Genomic DNA, 20515 nt, shown 5'->3' with positions numbered 1-20515 from the left:
GTGGGAGGATTGCATGAGTACAGGAGTTCGAGACCAGCCTGGGCGACATGGTGAAACCCTGTCTTTACAACAAATAGAAAAATTAGCCCAATGTGGTGGTGCATGCCTGTAGTCCTAGCTACTTGGGAGACTGAGGTGGGAGGATCACCTAAGCCTGGAGAGGCTGCAGTGAGCTGTGACCATGCCACTCCAGCCTGGGCAACAGTGAGACCCTATCTCAAAAAATAATAATAAATAATAATTTGGCAATGCACAGTGGCTCATGCCTGTAATCCCTACACTTTGGGAGGTCAAGATGGGCAGATCGCTTAAGGTTAGGAGTTCAAGACAAGCCCGGCAAACGTGGTGAAACCCTGTTTCTACTAAAAATACAAAAAATTAGCCAGGAGTGGTGGCTGGCACCTGTAATCCCAGCTACTCAGTAGGCTGAGGCAGAATTGCTGGAACCCAGGAGGCAAAAGCTGCAGCGAGCTGAGATCACACTACTGCACTCCAGCCTGGGCGAGAGAGCGACTCCATCTCAATAAATATATAAATAAAAATAAGTGTATTAAAATCTTAGTACTTTACCTGTATATACACTGGGGATATTGATTTTAAAATAATGATATTGCTTCCTTTGGAAATCATTATCAACACTTTAGTATGTCAAAGCAAACAAAAAGGCCAGGAGCCTAATATCGTTGGTCTCTGTAGCTGGAGCTCGTATGTAAGCAAACCAGAACTCAATGTAAATAGTAAAACAAAACTTAAGCTTAATCAGTCAGAAACTGCCAACTAACCTTTAATTAGGGACTTTCTTTTTTTTTTTTTTTTTTTGAGACAGAGTCTTACCTTGTTGCCTAGGCTGGAGTGCAATGACGCGATCTTGGCTCACTGCAACCTCTGCCTCCTGGGTTCAAGCAAGTCTTCTGCCTCCCAAATAGTTGGGATTACAGGCATGTGCTACCACACCCAGCTAATTTTTGTAGTTTTAGTAGCGATGGGGTTTCACCATGTTGGCCAAGCTGGTCTCCAACTCCTGACCTCAAGTGATCCACCCATCTCAGCATCCCAAAATGCTGGGATTACATGTGTGAGCTGCTGCACTCGGCCCTCACACCCAAATAAGGCAAACATCCAGCTGTAGCCAATCAAGTAATTGCTCTATTTTTCTATTAAAGCTTACTACTCACCTGCAGAATGAAGCTCTCTGAATCTCTTCTAGTTTTAAGTGCTGCCTGATTCATGAATTGTTCTTTGCTTAAATAAACTATTTGTCCAAAATTTTTCTTTTATCAACTAAGAGAAAAACTTAAATTATTTTAACAATTAAAGTTTAATTTCAAACTGTTTAACTTAAACAACTGATGTGAAATTATCTTTACTATTTTTAGTAAAAGTTAATGTAATTTAAATAAGTATTGCAATGTAAGTAAAATTGGTGGCAATAAACCATCAAATATGTATTTTATTAAAATATCCTTTGCTTTTTTTTTTTTTTTTTGAGATAGAGTCTCACTCTGACACCAGGCTGGAGTGCAGTGATGCAATCTCAGCTCACTGCACCCTCCACCTCCTGGCTAATTTTTGTATTTTTTAGTAGAGACAGGGTTTCACCATGTTGCTCTGGATGGTTTCGATCTCTTGACCTCGTGATCTGCCCACCTCAGGCCTCCCAAAGTGCTGGGATTACAGGCATGAGCCACCGCGCCTGGCCATCCTTTGTTAATACCATTATCTTCAAAGCTTTTTGGGGTGGGGGTGGGGTGGGATGGAGGTATGGCGGTGTGGGTGTTACCAGAAAGGGTTCCCGATCAAGACCCCAAGAGAGGGTTCTTGGATCTCATACATGAAAAAATTCAGGGCTGGGCATGGTGGCTCACGCCTGTAATCCAAGCACTTTGGAGGCCAAGGTGGGCGGATCACCCGAGGTCGGGAGTTCAAGACCAGCCTGACCAACATGCTGAAACCCCATCTTAAAAAAAAAAAAGAAAAAAAGTTAAAAAAGAAAGAATGAATTCAGGGCGCATCCACAGGGCAAAGCAAAAGCAGCTTTATTAAGAAAGTAGTGTGATGAAAGAACAGTTACTCCATAGAGAGTAGGACATTCCTGAAAGTAAGAGGAGGAATGAACCACCCTAGGTACAATACTTGTTTAAACAGAAGATTTAAAAAGATTCATGGTGAGATGTGCTCTGCTACAAGCATTTGTGATAAAGGATTAATCTTCTTAATTACTATATTTCGCAAGAATCAATATTATCTTTAAAGCAAAATTAGGAATGCTTCTGTTCTGAAGATACTGGATATCAGGACACTCCCAAGTCTAGGTCTGTTTAGTAAACATTATTAATCTGTTCCCTTAACTGTAAACATCTAGAGGCTAGGAGCACCTAACTTTCTGGGAATGCAGCCTAGCAAGCCCCAGCCCCATTTTTCCTATCCCTCACTCAAGATGGAGTCAGGTTTGAATGCTTCTGATATGGGGAAGTTAAATTTCTTTGAAGTTGTTATTTGATTTATGAAGCTTAGTCATAAAATGCAAGAGGTCTTTCACCTGACTGGCACATGTGCTATCTCCGTCTCTCATTCTCTCAATCTTTCTTCATTCACTCTTTGAACCCAGCCAACATACTGTGTGGGAAAGACCAGGTCACCGACTATTAAAGATAAACAAGCCAAACATTATTTAAAGTGTGAAAAACAGATTTTACCCAGTAACTACTGACAGACAGCAGGGGAAAGAGCTGAGCTTCATTCCAATTTGCATAAATGTGACTGGGCCTTTTAAAGAAAGAGTAAAGGAGGAGAGGAAGGAGAGAGCAGAACTTGAGTAAAAAATTACAAAGGGGGCCGGGCACGGTGGCTCACGCCTGTAATCCTAGCACTTTGGGAGGCCGAAGTGGGTGGATCACCTGAGGTAAGGAGTTCAAGACCAGCCTGGCCATCATGGTGAAACCCCATCTTACATAAAAAAAAAAAAAAAATTACAAAGGGTGGGTCAATGTTAATGTCCTTAGGCTAGTTGTGTCTCCTAGCCAGCAACTATGAAAGTCAGGCTTCTGTCCCCACACAGACTAGAAGATGGAAGCCCTAGTCTTCCTGATGATTTCAATGGGAGAGTGGGGGCAGAGGGCCCGGGATCATTTCAGAGACTTGACACTGATCTCCCAGAAGCAATGCAAAAATTTGATCCTCACTGTGTCCTGCCTCTCTCTCTCCTTCTTCCTTTTCTTTTGCTTTTGAGAGATGATCATCTTTTAAGTGCAAAGGTTTGGGAGTCTCTATGTACCAAGAATTCTGCAGTTACCACCACATGAATAGGACCCAAGGCCCCTGGCCCTCAGCTGGGTTGAATGAGCCAGTTTAGAAGCAGAAGCAGATCCTTCAGCCTTCAGTCAAGCTGTCCCAGCTGATGTTGTATATAACAGGGATGAATCTTCCCACTGAGCCTTGCCCAGTTGAAATCTGTGGGACAAAAAAATGATCTTTGACATTAACATTCCTTCAAAGAAGGAGATTTTAAGTCACAGCCATTTTTGATCATGGAGGTTTACCTGATTCAGTCTTAGTTTCTGAGCAAGATGCTAGGAGTTGAAATTGTAATTGCCCAGTGAGTTTTTCTGGCCTGCTGCCCAGGTAGAGCCAATTTATCAAGACAGGGGAATTGCAGTAGAGAAATAGTTTAATACATGCACAGCCAGATAACAGGAGACCAGAGTTTTATGACTCAAATCAGTCTCCTTGAAAATTTGGAGACTAGAATTTTTTAAGGATCATTTGCTGGGCAGGGGTCTAGCGGGGAACGCTGATTGGTGGAGTTGGGGATGAAATCACAGGGAGTCTAAGCAGGTTCTTCCCGGTGTCTTCTGTTCCTTGGTGGGATTGCAGAACTGGTTGAGCTGGATAATCTGGGTGGTGACAGCTGCTCCATCAGAATGCAGGGTCTACAAATATCTCAAACACCAATCTTAGGTTTTACAATAGTGATGTTATCCCTAGGAGCAACTGGGGAGGTTAGGAATCTCCTTGCCTCTGGCTGCAAGGCCCCTAAATCATAATTTCTAATCACGTGGCTAATTTGTTAGTTCTACAAAGGCAGTCTGGTTTCCAGGCAAGGAGGGAGTTTGTTTCAGAAAAGCACTGTTATTATTTTTGTTTCAAAATTAAACTATAAACTAAATTCCTCCTATAGTTAGTTCAGCCTGTGCCCAGGAATGTACAAGGACAGTTTGGAGGTTGAAGACAAGATGAGATGGTTAGGTCAGATCTCTTTCACTATCATTTTTTCACTATCATAATTTTTGCAAGATGGTTTCAAAATGAGGGTCCTAGACCAGGCGCAGTGGCTCACACCTGTAATCCCAGCACTTTGGGAGGCCGAGGTGGGTGGATCACGAGGTCAAGAGATCGAGACTATCCTGGTCAACATGGTGAAACCTCGTCTCTACTAAAGATACAAAAATTAGCTGGGCATGGTGGTGCGTGCCTGTAATCCCAGCTACTCAAGAGGCTGAGGCAGGAAGAATTGCCTGAACCCAGGAGGCGGAGGTTGCAGTGAGCCAAGATCACGCCATTGCACTCCAGCCTGGGTAACAAGAGCGAAACTCCATCTTAAAAAAAAAAACAAAAAAAAACATAAAAACAAAATGAGAGTCCTAGAATATGCTTACCCAACACTTCTTTTCCTTATCTTACCTCCTTGTCCTCCCAGAAGCCGGAATGGCTATCTTGATACACAAATCTGATTGCCATATTTTTTAAGATGATATATATAGTCAGCCCTCCATATCTGTGGGTTCAAAATCTTTGGAAAAAAATTATAAAAATTTTTTATATTTTTAGCACAGACAAGATTTCACCATGTTGACCAGGCTGGTCTCGAACTCCTGATCTCAAGTGACCCACCCACCTCAGCCTCCCAAAGTACTAGGATTACAGGTGTGAGCCACCACACCTGGCCAAGTTTCTTTCAATTTAGCATAATACCTTTGAGATTCATCCAAGTTATTTTATGTCTCAGTGGGTCTGTTCCTTTTTATTGATAATTAGTACTTCGCTGTATGAATGCACATCATTTATTTATTTATTTATTTTATTTTATTTTATTTTATTTTGAGATGGAGTTTCGCTCTTATTACCCAGGCTGGAGTGCAATGGCGCGATCGCGGCTCACCGCAACCTCCGCCTCATGGGTTCAGGCAATTCTCCTGCCTCAGCCTCCTGAGTAGCTGGGATTACAGGCACGCACCACCATGCCCAGCTAATTTTTTGTATTTTTAGTAGAGACGGGGTTTCACCGTGTTGACCCGGATGGTCTTGATCTCTTGACTTCGTGATCCACCCACCTCAGCCTCCCAAAGTGCTGGGATTACAGGCATGAGCCACTGTGCCCGGCTGCACATCATTTATTTATGCATTCAACTCTTGAAGACATCTTGATTATTTCCAGTTGTGGATAATTATGAGAAAAGCTGCTATCACATTACATATACATTTCTCAATACTCTTGGGTAAATAGCTAGGAGTGTGCCATGGACTGAATGTGTCTTTCCAAAATTTATATGTTGAAGCCCTAATCACTAATATGATTGTATTTTGAGATAGAACTTTCCGGAGGTAATTAAGGTTGAATGAGATCATAAGGGTGGGGTCCTCATCCAATATGATTGGTGGCTTTTTAAGAAGAACAGGCCAGGCTCAGTTAAAAACTGCCACACTTTTTTTGGAGACAGAGTCTCGCTCTGTCACTTAAAGTGGCGTGCAATGGCACAATCTCAGCTCATTGCAACCTCCGCCTTCCAGGTTCAAGCGACTCTCATGCCTCAGCCTCCCATGTAGCTGGGATTACAAGTGTGTGCCACCACACTCGGCTAATTTTTTGTATTTTTAGTAGAGATGGGGTTTCACCATGTTGACCAGGCTGGTCTTAAACTCCTGACCTCAAGTGATCTGCTCACCTCAGCCTCCCGAAGTGCTGGGATTACAGGTGTGAGCCACTGCATCTGGCCCCAAACTGTCTTTCTAAAGTGGCTCTACTATTTGGCATTCCCACTCAACATGGAATTTAAATTCATTTCCTGTGACCGTGAAACTGTGTTACTCTCCTCATATTAAGTTATCAGATGGCTATTAAAACTATACCTTCAACTGTGTTTGCAATTTTTTTATGTGTCTCCCACAGATATATTTTTTAAAAGATGGGTTGCTACCAGCATAAACTAGTTTGTTTTGTTAAAGCGAACTAAATATGGCCTGAGAAGGACTCCGTACTTCTATATATGAGTCCTTGTGGACAAACTGCAACCTAAATTAATAGGTAGACAAGACTGAAAACCTAACTTGGCAGTATGCACCTGTAACAACAGCTGAGTCTTGGCCAATCCCAGCGGCTGTATTTCAACCATTCATACACTGCTGAGTGTTCAAACTGTGTTTGAATAAGGCAAACACCGAGCTGTAACCAATCTGGCTGTTCTGTACCTCATTTCACATTTCTGTGCATCATTTTCCTTTTTTTAACTTATATATCATCTTCTACCACATGGCTTTGCTGGAGTCTCTGAATCTGCTGTGAGTCTTGGTGCTGCCCAATTCATGAATCATTCATTGCTGAATTAAACTCCTTTAAATTTAATTTGGCAGGAGTTTTTCTTTTTTTTTTCTTTTTCTTTTTTTTTTGTAGAGACGGGGTTTCTCCATGTTGGACAGGCTGGTCTTGAACTCCTGACCTCAGGTGATCCGCCCACCTTGGCCTTCCAAAGTGCTGGGATTATAGATGTGAGCCACTGTGCCAGGCCTAGAAGTTTTTCTTTCATCAGATGGTGTCAGAGGTGGGATCTGAAGTAGAGCTTCTAAGGATCCCCAGGAGCGTGAACAAGCATGGTGCCTCCAGGACCCACTTGTGTCCATTGATCTCTCAGAATGGCTGGGGATCGTGGTATATTCTCTCAGATTTTGGAGCTCCACGGATTTGTGTTTTGAGCTCTCCAAGTTTCTTTGAGCAAATTTCTAATCCAAAGTGGGTTTGGAAATCACAGCAGAAACTGGGTAGGGTCCAGAAACAGATTTGATCCTGGAATCAACTAGCTTGAATCCAGTTAAAGGCCTCTTACATCTGACTGGGCCAGAAAGGAACTGGTAGTAAGCGGTAATATTGCAGGGGCTATAAAATTTGGCTTTTAAAAATTCATTGAGATTTTTGTGTTCCACCCCTTTGTTTTATTTTTCTTGTGTGCTTAAGTAGGAAAAAGTCATTGGCTAAGTAAATCAAGAGAACCTGAGAGTAAAGCCAATATTTTAGGTAAAAATGGGATCCTTAATTTCTGGAAAACTGAGTTCCTTTTGGCAAGGGTCACAAAGTCCTACAGAAATGGCAAAATCTTACAAAAGATAACTTACAGGAGAACATTTCGGATGAAAACCACATTGCAGTATATTTAAAAACGAAGGCTGGGGCCGGGCGCGGTGGTTCACGCCTGTAATCCCAGCACTTTGGGAGGCCGAGGCGGGTGGATCACGAGGTCAAGAGATTGAGACCATCCTGGTCAACATGGTGAAACCTCGTCTCTACTAAAAATACAAAAAATTAGCTGGGCATGGTGGTACGTGCCTGTAATCCCAGCTACTCAGGAGGCTGAGGCAGGAGAATTGCCCGAACCCAGGAGGCAGAGGTTGCAGTGAGCTGAGATCGCGCCATTGCACTCCAGCCTGGGTAACAAGAGCGAAACTCCGTCTCAAAAAAAAAAAAAAAAAAAAACGAAGGATTGGCACTATGGGATGTTAACTGCTATTTGGATTAATCTGCCTTATACTTTTTGCTGATGGCTTCGGGTAATAACAGGATTAGGCATGTACAGAACCATAGGACATGGGGAGCTTTTCTCTCCCCAAAGGGGATACTTAAAAGCTGATGGGACTGCTAAAAAAAAGATTCCTTCACTACTGACAAGCAGCCGCCTGAACTTTTCAGTGTTGCTGTGATGGATGGGTCTTTCTTTGACCTCTTAAGCTCTTCACCTTCCCCATCCTGCCAAAGGCAGTGCTTTCCTCTTTCCTTTCCCTTTCTTATCTTTTCTACTACTCAGGTCTCTATTGCCCAGAGACCACGTGTTGAAACTCCTAGTCAGAGGTTGGACTAAAGATAACAGGGCTCATCTAAGGGCAAATTTAAGCCTTTCCAGTTTTATGTTGGGTGCTAAGCAGAGAGGCTAAGGTCTATGTTTTATCACTTGTATTTTGCTCTGGCCAGAAAAACAACAAAAAAATTTTCCTTCATGATGTGGCTCGGCCCTTAGAGCAATGGTGTGGTAAATTTGGTCACTAGGGCCACACTCAGGGACAAAAATCCCGGAAGACTGGCATGCTGGCAAAAGGGTAAGAATTTCTTACTAGTCACACATCTAGCTTTTCTTCCTCTTTTTCTGTGTGCAAACTGGTTAAACGAATGGTAAAAATATCACTGCTTATCTCCTCTGAAATTTTTTTTTTTTTTTTAAAGACAGGATTTCACCATGTTGGCCAGGATGGTCTCTAACTTCTGACCTCGTGATCCGCCCACCTCGGCCTTCCGAAGTGCTGGGATTACAGGAATGAGCCACTGTACCCGGTGAAAAGTTTTATTTAATACAAAAAAAGAATTCTGAGGCTGGTCTTAAGCTATAGTGAATCTAGTATGATTTGTGTCTTTTCTGTGTTATTCTGTCATAAAAGAGGGGTATCTTAGAATAGAATATGGGCCTAGGACTCCCATAAGCCAACTGTTCAAGGTGGCCCAGCAAATTGGATAAGGTTTTTCTTCTTGTCTTGTATGTCCTTGGGAACCAGACCTTGTAACCATGTGGCTGTGCTTTCTCTTTTCACATTGGTAGCCTGGTTCAATCCCTAGCTTAGGGGATAAGTCTTTCTGATTTATATTTGGGTGACCTTTGCCATTTTTTAATTATCTTCCCCTCCATGAACTGTCTTTAATTTTCCTTTCTCAGGGGCCAGGCATGGTGGGCCAGCACTGAGGTGGGTGGATCATCTAAGGTCAGGAGTTCAAGACCAGTCTGGTCAACATGGTGAAACCCTGTCTCTACCAAATATACAAAAAAAATTAGCCAGGCGTGGTGGTAGGTGCCTGTAATCTCAGCTACTTGGGAGGCTAAGGCAGAAGAATTGCTTGAACCCAGGAGGGGGAGGTTGCAGTGAGCCAAGACTGAGCCATTGTACTCCAGCCTGGGCAACAGAGAGAAACTCTGTCTCCAAAAAAAATTTTTTTTTCTCAGAGCACCTATGAGGTTACTTTTGGTAAAGTTTAAAAGCCAGAAATATTGGCCATTTTGCCTGTCTAAAGTTGGTAATAAAAAATTTTAAAAGGATTTTATTAAATAGTGCTATGGTTAAAAGTCAGCTCAATTAAAAGTGGATATTCAAGATATAACAGCTTGGGACTCCTTGGGAAAAACAGAATTCACCAGAGACCCTTTCTGTGCTCTTTTCTTCCAAAGGCTCCACCCACTGCACCCTAAAGTCAATAACCAATTAAGAAACTTAAAAACTGGCAAATGAAAAATCTTACAACTACTGTAGTAATCTTCTTCTGTCTGTCTGTGTAGTTATATATGTATTGTGTGTGTGTGTAATGTTTATATAAAATAGTTCTAATTAATTGGCTTAAGCAAAAACAAGCACTAATAAAATGTTTTAAAAGAAAAATAAAAAGCTTAATGCCTTTAGTTCATGTAACCTTAGTAATCTTTAGGAAATAAAAATAGCTTTAAAGATTATTAATAAAATAAGGACATTAGCCTAAATTATGCAGGTCAGATATTAGGTTTCCTAAATGCTTTAAGGTCATAAACTGCTGTAACTTTTAAAAATCATTCAATTTGTTTTGGAGACATTAAATTCTAAATAAAGCCTGGGGAGATATGGAACCAGCCACGCCCCCTAGCTATGCAAAGAAGGTTGTAAAGAAAATAAATCTTATACAAGAAAAGATCTGATATGATAAATTCTTGTCCTAAAGTAAAATGACTAGTTGTTTAAAAAGAGGAATGTTTAGGGCAAGTCAGAAAGTCCAACCATGTCATAGGTGGTCTAACTTGTGAAAAGATTCATAAAAAGAAAATCTGTAAACCAAAAGTGAACATTGCTAACAATTACCAGTATAACATGTAATTAAGACTACTAAAATTATAGGTTGGCCAGGTGCGGTGGCTTACGCCTCTAATCCCAGCACTTTGGGAGGCTGAGGTGGGAGGATCACTTGACATCAGGAGTTCAAGACCAGCCTGGCCAACATGGTGAAACCCCATCTCTACTAAAAATACAAAAATTAGCCAGGTGTGGTGGTGGACGCCTGTAATCCCAGCTACTCAGGAGGCTGAGGCAGGAGTATCACTTTAACATGGGAGGTGGAGGTTGTAGTGAGCTGAGATTGTACCACTGCACTCCAGCCTGAGCAAAAGAGCAAGACTTTGCCCCCCCGCCAAGAAAAAAAAAAAATATATATATATATATGTTTATATGCAAGATATGTGAGGAGAATAAAATGTGTTTTTGCTAAGAGATTATAAAAAGGCACGGGAATGTAAATTTTTGCCTAGTTTAGAACATTTAAGGATTGCTTTAAATAAAATAAAGTGATAGGCTTAAACAAGTTGTGGAAGGTTTATAAAAATTAACCTTACGAAGAAAATTCTGGCTGGGTGCGGTGGCTCACGCCTGTAATCCGAGCACTTTGGGAGGCCAAGGTGGGTGGATCACTTGAGGTCTGGAGTTTGCGAACAGCCTGGCCAACATGATGAAGCCCCATCTCCGCTAAAAAATACAAAAATTAGCCAGGTGTGGTGGTGCTCACCTGTAGTCCCAGCTACTCGGGAGGCCGAGGCAGGAGAATCACTTCAACCCAAGAGGCAGAGGTTGCAGTGAGCTGAGATCATAGCGGTCTATTCCACCCTGGGTGACAAGAGTGAAACTGTCTCAAAAAATAAAAAATAAAAGAATAAAGAAAATTATGCATTAAAATATTGACTACATTTAAAGTGGTATTATTCGATTTTTCCCTAAATTCAACATTGAAATAAAAGCACGATGGGGTTTTCTTAAAGCACTAATCTGCTCTTTAACAAAAATTTGCAAAGGGTTATAAAAGGTTTATGAAAATCTTGCCTTATGGTCAAACTGATTAAGATTGGATATATTTGTCTATGTGATTTTACTAAAAATTGGAGTTGACATTAATAGTTCACTAATGGGCCGGGCGTGGTGGCTCACGCCTGTAATCCCAGCACTTTGGGAGGCCGAGGCGGGTGGATCACGAGGTCAAGAGATCGAGACCATTCCGGTCAACATGGTGAAACCCCGTCTCTACTAAAAATAAAAAAAATTAGCTGGGCACGGTGGCGCGTGCCTGTAATCCCAGCTACTCAGGAGGCTGAGACAGGAGAATTGCTTGAACCCAGGAGGCGGAGGTTGCGGTGAGCCGAGATCGCGCCATTGCACTCCAGCCTGGGTAACAAGAGCAAAACTCCGTCTCGAAAAAAAAAAAAAAAAATAGTTCACTAATGCAAAGGTGAAATTTGTCTTTCTATCTTGAACAAGATTTTCATGTAATATTAAAAGATAATTAAATTTTTTGTAGGCCTTTTAAATATGCTACTGAAAAAAGAAGGAAAAGACAAAAGACAGATTGTTTGGAAAGCTAAGTCTTCCCTTTATTAATGAGTAAAGGTTTTTGCCTTTAAAATTTTTTTGAGTCATTAGTTTGGCTAAATGAATGATTTATGGTGACCTGTAATTCTTGTTCATAATATCAAGTGTTTTAAACCTTTTTTTTTACCTTTTTTTTTTTTACATAATTTTTCTCTCTTTTTTTTTTTAAGAGATGGGGTCTCACTATGTTGCCCAGGCTGGAGTGCAGTGGCTGTTCACAGGCGCGATCCCACTACTGATCAGCACGGGAGTTTTGACCTGCTCCGTTTCCCACCTGGGCCGGTTCACCCCTCCTTAGGCAACCTGGTGTTCCCCTGCTCCCAGGAGGTCACCATATTGATGCCGAACTTAATGCAGACACCCGATAGGCATAGCGCACTACAGCCCAGAACTCCTCGGCTCAAGCAGCCCTCCCACCTCAGCCTCCCGAGTAGCTGGGACTATAGCCACATGCCACCATGCCTGGCATGTTTTAAAACTTAATCATATTTAATAGACTTTCCAAAATCAAGTTTCAGCTTCAAAATGGTCTTTTCTAACCTTTAGCTTTGGAATGCTGCAGAGGGCCCCTCAAGCATCCAAAAGAGAGGTAAACAGAATTATTTAACGTGTTACGTTACATGGAAAGCATTGTCAAAATAAAAACAATGTTTAATCTTCAGGTTATATTTTAGTAAATTATATTAATATATGTTCCAAAATTGTACGAAAATTTCTAAAATTCTAATATGTCTAAGTATATGCTATCAATCATATTGATGGTTATTATGTAAAGATATTGTATGCCACAGAAATAACCAAATCTCCTTGTATAAAACTGCTAACCCAAATAGAACAAAAAGATTAATTAAATACCAAGAAAATACTTTGCCAGATTTTCATGTTAAACCAGCCAATAGTGAAATTGTTTAGATGTATCTTCCAAACCCACATCATGGGTTAACGAGAACTTTGCCAGCAGGCCTTCACTCTTCGAGAAGGACATCCTTTCTTAGGTCCTTTTTTCATGGTTTAGAATAAAAGAGGAAGTAATTAAAAATGTATCCCTCATAATAGGCTCTATAGCAATTTCTACTGTAAAGGCTTTGGTTACAAAACAAACTTTAAATTCTCTTGCGAAAGTCATGCTAAATAATAGAATTAGCTAAAGATAAAGGTACCTGTGCAGCTGCTAACACTTGTAGTCTATGGAGAAATACAAAATGTAGGTTATAAAAATTCAGTTGCAGGAGTTAATGAAAAAAACCACTGAGTCAAGTGAACAGACTCTTCCTCTAGCTTTTTTAATGTATTTAATTTTAGGTGGTTAGGTTTACGGGGACCCTGGGTAATGAGCATACTCCACACTCTTGGTATTATCCTCTGGATAGTCATAATAATGGTCTCCCTGGTGTGCTGCATTCTCTCGAGGTTTTAAATGCTTGTACACAGCCATCTCTAGAATGCCAAATGGTCTCTCTTCAACTGCAATGACAAGGACTGAAAAATATGTGCGACCATAAGGATACCATAACCTATGAATGACATGCTGAGACTGGAAACTCAAACTCATGGTGACAGAGAGTGGTGCTAAGGCCCTATGTTTTGGTCACACTCTCACCTAAGTGAGAACCTGACCCAAAAGGGGGGCTTTTTTAAAAGAAAATTGTGGGAGGCCATTGTTTTGGACTAAGCTCATGCACTAAGCCCCAACAGGCCAAACCAAACTAAAATGGAGTGACTCATGCTAAATGTGAAATCAACAAACTAAGACTTTGAGGCAACACGTAGATCCTAGAACGGACCAGGTTTTGTTTTTCTCCTGTAAACAGGACGTTCCAGCATAAAGAGGTTCCCTCTACTCAACCTTGTTCCTACCTTTGCAAAACTCACTGTTCTACTACTTCCCAGTGGGTTTCAACACCAAAGAAGTACATTTACAATGGTGACAGTGACATCAATAACTCAAGTTTTGGTCAGTCTCTCAAAATTAAGAAAATGACCAAAAGGGGGGAATTGTTAAAGCGAACTAACTGTGGCCTGAGAAGGACTCCGTACTTCCATATTTGAGTCCTTGTGGACAAACTGCCACCTGACTTAATAGGTAGAGAAGATTGAAAGCCTAACTTAGAAGTACGCACCTGTAACAATAGCTGAGTCTTGGCCAATCCCAGTGGCTATGCTTCAACCATTCATACACTGCTGAGTGTTCAAACCGTGTTTAAATATGGCAAACATGAAGCTGTAACCAATTGGCTGTTCTGTACCTCACTTCCAATTTCAGTGCACTTCCCTTTTTTGTCTGCAACTCTTCTTCCAACAGGTGGCTGCGCCGGAGGCTCTGAATCTGCTGTGATTCTGGGGGCTGCCTGATTTGCAAATCGTTCATTGATCAATTAAACTCCTTTAAATGTAATTCAGCTGAAGGTTTTCTTTGATAAGTTTCAAATGTTCACTTGCAGATGCTATCTACTCAAGCAAGGCTGAGGCAAATTTACATTTTCCCTGGTATATGAGTAGTCTCTGGTGGAGATCTGAGTTAACCAGCACCCTTTTTTCTGACACATTTCACTCAGGTATTTGTGGTCCTTATGGACTAATACTCTGAACCCAGCAGGTCTACCCCTCAAACAAGCTCTTCTTATTGTGAACGAGAAACTGCTAAAAATTCAATCCACAGTATAAATTACAAGCAAATAGCTAATTTCACACACAAGGAAGCCCAGGCAATCGGGAATAAACACTGCCCTTTTAGCCCTCTGTGTCATTGTAAACAATTATTGTGGCTGGGTGTGGTGGCACATACCTGTAATCCCAGCTACTCTGGAGACTGAGAAAGGAGACTTCCTTGAACCCTGGAGGCAGAGGTTGCAGTGAGCCAAGATCGTGCCACTGCACTCCAGTCTGGGAGACAGAGCGAGACTCTATCAAAAAAACCCAAAACACAAACAAATAACAACAACAACAAAAACAATTATTGCCTTATGGTGTCTGCAAGGACGCTGGAGTAAGTATGGCACTATCTATCCTCAACTGCTTTGTAGCACTGAGGTTTTAGACACCGATATAGCTGAATATTTGTCCCCACCCAAATCTCCTGTCGAATGTAATCCTCAATGTGTAGGGGCAGGGTGTGGTGGGAGGTGAGGCCTGATTGGGTCGGATCCCTCATGGCTCGTGCTGTTCTCGCGATAGTGCATTCTCATGAGATCTGGTCATTTAAAAGCTCGTGGCTCCTCACCTGCTCTCTCATGCTCCCGTTCTTGCGTTGTGATGTGCCTGCTCCCACTTTGCCTCCGCCATGCTTAAAAGTTCCCCAAGGCCTCCCCGGAATCCTAGCAGACACCAACGCCATGCTTGTATTACAGGAAAGGGATTCCGATCCAGACCCCAAACCCCAAGATAGGGTTCTTAGATCTCACACAAGAAATAATTCAGGGCGAATCCATGGAGTAAAATGAAAGCAAGTTTATTAAGAAAGTAAAGGAATAGGCCGGGCACGCCTGTAATCCCAGCACTTTGGGAGGCCGAGTGGGCAGATCACCTGAGGTCAGCCTGGCCAACATGGTGAAACCCCACCTCTAATAAAAATACAAAAATCAGCCAGGTGTGGTGGTGTGTGCCTGTAGTCCCAGCTGCTCGGGAGGCTGAGGCAGGAGAATCGCTTGAACCTGGGTGGCGGAGGTTACAGTGAGCTGAGATCTGGGATTCTGTCTCAAAAAAAAAAAAAAGAAAGAAAAAGTAAGTAAAGGAATAAAGGAAAAGAATGGCTACTCCACAGGCGGAGCAGGAGTGTGCACCACTCACATATTGTTACTTCTAGATTATATGCTAAACAAGAGGTGGATTATTCATGAGTTTTCTAAGAAAGGGGGTGGACAATTCCCAGAACTGAGGGTTCCTCCCCTTTTTAGACCACATAGGGTAACTTCCTGTTGTTGCTGTGGCATTTGTAAACTGTCATGGCATTGGTGGAAGTGTCTTAGCATGCTAATACATTGTAATTAGCATATAATGAGCAGTGAGGAGACCAAAGCTTACTTTCATAGCCATCTTGGTTTTGTTGGGTTTTGGCTGCCTTCTCTACTGCAACGTGTTTTATCAGCAAGGTCTTTGTGACCTGTATTTTGTGCTGACCCATCTCATCCTGTGACTAATGCTTCACCTCCTGGAAATGCAGCCTAGTGGGTCTCAGCCTCATTTTACCCAGCCCCTATTAAAGATGGAGTCCTCTGGTTGTAACGTCTCTGGCATTTGTACAACCTGCAGAACTGTGAGCCTATTAAACCTCACCTCTTTTTTTTTTTTTTTTGAGATGGAGTTTTGCACTGTCACCCAGGCTGGAGTGCAATGGCACAATCTGGGCTCACTACAACCTCCGCCTCCTGGGTTCAAGTGATCAATTCTCCTGCCTTAGCCTCCTGAGTAGCTGAGATTACAGGCACCTGTCATCATGCTTGGCTAATTTTTTTAAAAATTGTTTTTAGTAGGGACAGGGTTTCATCATGTCGGTCAGGCTGGTCTCGAACTTATGAACTCAGGTGATCCACCAGCCTTGGCCTCCCAGAGTGCTGGGATTATAGGCATGAACCACTGTGCCTGGCCTCAGGTGGTTTTTCTTTTTTTTAAATTTATAACAACACAAGAACAGCCTAATATAGACACTTTTACCTATTTTTGTCTTCATTCTTGCATTCAGGCCATAAGATGTTTCTTTTCACCGGGCTCACCGTATGATCTCTTGGTAACACTTTTTCTTCTTTCTTTTAATGCGGGGAGGGCTACTTGCAAACCAAGTAAGTAAAGTGTCTGTGAATATGTATCAAGTTAAGGATTAATAGGCCATGAGTGGCCAGTACAGTGGCTCATGCCTGTAATCCCAACACTTTGGGAGGCTGAGGTGGGAGGATTGCCTGAGTCCAGGAGTTTGAGACCTGCCTGGGCAACATCGCAAGACCCTGTCTCTACAGAAATTTAAAAATTTTGCCAAGCATTCTGGTGTGTGCTTGTGGTCCCAGGTACTTAGGAGGCTGAGGCGAGAGGATTGCTTGAGCCTAGGGGTTCAAGTCTGCAGTGAGCTGTGATTGCACCACTGCACCCCTGCCTGGGCAATAGAGTGAGACCCTGTCTTTAAAATAAAAACAAAAGGAAAGAAAAAGAAAAAGGCCACAGGTGAGGGCACTGCCTTGAGTAGAGGACATGAACATTAATGATTGAGTTTAAGAGATTTGGTTCCTGGAGCCTGATTAGTCATTTATTCATTCATTTAGCCAGAGAGCCTACCGTCCATCCATTAAAACATTCAACAAATGTTTAGTAAATGCCTACTGTATGTCAAGTGCTTTGCCAGACACAGAATATAGTAGTAAATGAGACGAGCATGGTCTGCCCTCATCCAGCTGTGATCTCATGGGGAAAACAGACCTAGAACAAGAATTGGCAAATGTGAATACAACATATCATAAAAGTAAAATTCAGGGAGCTATAGGAATGCATCACAGAAGGCCTTAACCACACATATGTGTTTTAAGAGTCAGAAAGAGGGAGAGAGAGTGAAGGGTTGGGATGGGGTGATTGGGTAGGTAGGAGTGGACATAGGTTTTTCTTTCTTGCCCTTTATTTCCCTGGGGAGGAATCTGAAAGTCATAGCTAAAGGAAGGGAAGGAGTATTTGTTTCCGAGGAACAAGCTTATAATGCAAAGACCCTGAATCAGGGAAAAGCATGGGTCATTCTGGGAGTTAAAGGGATGTGAATGTGGTTTAAGTGTAAAAAGTGAAAGGAAAAAGCACAAGATGTGGGTACAGATGAAGTCAAAGCCCCGGGGAAAATACCGGCCTTGATTCTGAAGGTGATTAGAAGCCACTTAGAGATTTAGGCTAAGGAGGGCAGTAACATTCCTCTCTCCCAAGAACTGAGAGTAGAATGTTTAGCATTAAATAGGTGCTCAACAGATGTGAGCTACACACCTGGCTTGACTGACTTCCAGGTCACAGCTGAATTCTGTGTTCCTGAGATTAAATCTACCACGCTGGTAGGACAGATTTCTCAGTCATCATTCAAAATGTGAACTCTTCCACCTAAGCCAGGATGAAATCTTTCCTTGCTGTCAGCCTTCCTTGTGCCCTCTGGGAGGCACTCCCACCTCATTTCCTTCTTTTTTTTTCTTTTTTTTTTTTTTTTGAGACGGAGTCTCGCTATGTCGCCCAGGCTGGAGTGCACTCCAGCCTGGGTGAAAGAGTGAGACTGTGTCTCAAAAAACAAAACACAGGCCAGGCACCATGCCTCACGCCTGTAATCCCCGCACTTTGGGAAGCCAAGACGGGTGGATCATCTGAGGTCAGGAGTTCAAGACCAACCTGCCCAATATGGTAAAACCCCCTTCTCTACTAAAAATACAAAAATTAGCCAGGCATGGTGGTGGGTGTCTGCAATTCCAGCTACTCAGGAGGCTGAGGCAGGAGAATTGCTTGAATCTGGAAGGCGGAGGTTGCAGTGAACTGAGATCGTGCCAGTACACTCCAGCCTAGGCAACAGAGTGAGACTCCTTCTTAAAAAAAAATCAGGTCTCGGGAACTAAGGGAAAGAACACACTCATTATTGGGCACCAGGCCATTCATGAGGAATCCACCTCTGTGACCGAAACACCTCCCATTAGGCCCCACCTCTAACACTGGGGAGCAAATTTCAACCTGAGGGCCAAATAGCCAAACCATAGCAAGCATATTTGGTGTTGAGAGAAATGACTCAAACCCTTCCTGATCCTGGTGCTGGCTGCTTCCTGTCCTCTTTGAGGAGAGGAAGTGGCTTTTCTCTCCTGGATCCTTTCCTCTCCTGCCCTCTGAGGAATCTTCTGCAGTTTATGATCCTTGTGCAATGCAAGGTGTTGAGCAGCACCGCTGGTATTGTAACTGCCCAATCGGTTCACCTTGCCCGCTGCTTAGACAGAGCCGATTTATCAAGACAGGGGGCTTGCAATGGAGAAAGAGTAATTCACACACAGCCAGCTGTGTGGGAGACTGGAGTTTTACTACTACTCAAATCTGTCTCCCCAAGCATTTGGGGATCAGAATTCTTAAAGATAATTTGGCAGGTAGGGGCTTGGGAAGTGGGAAGTTCTGATTGGTCAGGTTGGAGATGGAATCATAGGGGGTCGAAGTGAGGTTTTCTTGCTGTCTCTGCTCCTGGCTGGGATGGCAGAACTGGTTGAGCCAATTACGGGTCTGGGTGGTGTCAGCTGATCCATTGAGTGCAGAGTCTGCAAAATCTCTCAAGCACTGATCTTAGGTTTTACATTAGTGATGTTACCCCAGGAGCAATTTAGAGATGTTCAGACTCTTGGTGTCAGAGGCTGCATGACCCCTAAACTATTTTTTTTTCTTTATCACATCAAAGGACACTTCAGTGCTAGACCCCTAAACTATAATTTCTAATCTTGTAGTGAATTTGTTAGTCCTACAAAGGCAGACTGGACCCCAGTCAAGAAGGGGATCTTTTCGGGAAAGGTCTGTTATCAATTTTGTTTCAGAGTCAAACCATGAACTGAATTCCTTCCCAAAGTTAGTTCAGCCTACATCCAGGAATGAACAAGGACAGCTTAAGGGCTAGAAGCAAGATAGACTTGGTTAGGTCTGATTTCTTTCACTGGTATTATTCCCTCAGTTATAATTTTGCAAAGGCAGTTTTAGATCTACCCACTAGCTGCCAGTGGAAACCACCTCAAACCATGCACAAGTTGTAACATGAAAAAAAAAAAAATGTCTGCAGACATCACCAGATGTCTCCTGGGCAGGAAGATTGTCTCCCATTAAGAACCACTGTCATAAGGTAATCAGAGTAGACTGTTTGTTGGAAATCCATGATGGGCATGTCTCTCTTTCTCTTTCTCTCTCTCTCTCTCTGAGACAGTGTCTCACACTGTCACCCAAGTTAAAGAGCAGCGGCTCAATCTCAGCTCACTGCAACCTCCACTTCCCAGGTTCAAGTGATTCTTCTGCCTCAGCCTCCCAAGTAGCTGGGATAGCAGGCACCTGCCACCACACCCAGCTAATTTTTGTATTTTTAGTAGAGATGGGATTTTGCCAAGTTGCCCATGCTGGTCTAGAACTCCTGACCTCAAGTGATCCACCACCTCGGCCTCCCAAAGTGCTGGGATTACAGACATGAGCCACTGCACCTGGCCGAGCATCTCTTTTAAAGTATTTTCTCAGGAGAAAATTAATCAGATTCCCCCTGCTGGAAAACAGCTGTCTTGATGCCAGAATGCTGGGATCCAAGTCGAGAAAAATATTACAATATCGGATATCTGCGTTAAGTTTTTAGTATCAGTCCCTTACTGCTTTTGTTTTTACCCACCTCCTTGCCTGTGCCAGGAGTCCCTCAGGCCAGAAACACCTTTCTGTGCGACCCCGGTTGTGGGACCCCGACCCACGGAGGCAGGCAGGCGCTCGACCTACACGAGGCAGGAAGCGTGGTGACCAGTACCGACTTTATTGGGATCTCCGGGCGACTCCGGCGGGCAGGGAGGAATCGCGCGCGCTTTCTTTGTTCAATCTGTTTTATAGGGGCAGAGGGCCTGGGGCGGCGGGAGAGCTGATCTGGCAGGTAGTGATTGGCCAGGTTGGTTGCTAGGCAGGAAACCTGCCGGGCGGGAGTTTGTGGGAGGGGAGGTTACGGGAGAGCTGATGGGGTGGATGGTGATTGGTTCAGTGACCGGCCGGGCGGGAAGGTTGCTGGTCTCGGGCCGGGCCTGGATGGAATGAGATAAGGGCCCCTCCCTGCAGGGGAGGAAGGGCTACCTTTGTCGGGAATTAGGCCCTTTCCACATGGCCGGGGAACGGGGCCAAAAGTCCCCTA

At 43.0% G+C, this 20515-nt stretch overlaps 1 long non-coding RNA gene across 2 annotated transcripts; it reads right to left on the bottom strand.

Annotated features, from left to right (window-relative positions):
* Window positions 1-15114: 15114 nt before the first annotated feature.
* LOC135277239 (uncharacterized) lies at window positions 15115-20515 on the bottom strand. Of its 2 annotated transcripts, XR_010344831.1 has the most exons (3): window positions 20015-20515; window positions 16990-17085; window positions 15115-15371 (listed from the first exon to the last, which is right to left on the bottom strand). It is a non-coding gene; the product is annotated as an uncharacterized LOC135277239 (long non-coding RNA). The 2 variants fall into 2 exon arrangements; XR_010344830.1 differs by lacking the exons at window positions 16990-17085; window positions 20015-20515 and adding an exon at window positions 16333-16973.

This window comes from Aotus nancymaae, unplaced genomic scaffold (genome assembly GCF_030222135.1).
Source record: "Aotus nancymaae isolate 86718 unplaced genomic scaffold, 86718_ANA_hifiasm-v0.15.2.pri h1tg000030l, whole genome shotgun sequence".
NCBI lineage: Eukaryota > Metazoa > Chordata > Mammalia > Primates > Aotidae > Aotus > Aotus nancymaae.
The sequence above is the reverse complement of the archived record's forward strand: the minus strand, read 5'-3'. Positions and strand labels throughout refer to the sequence as shown.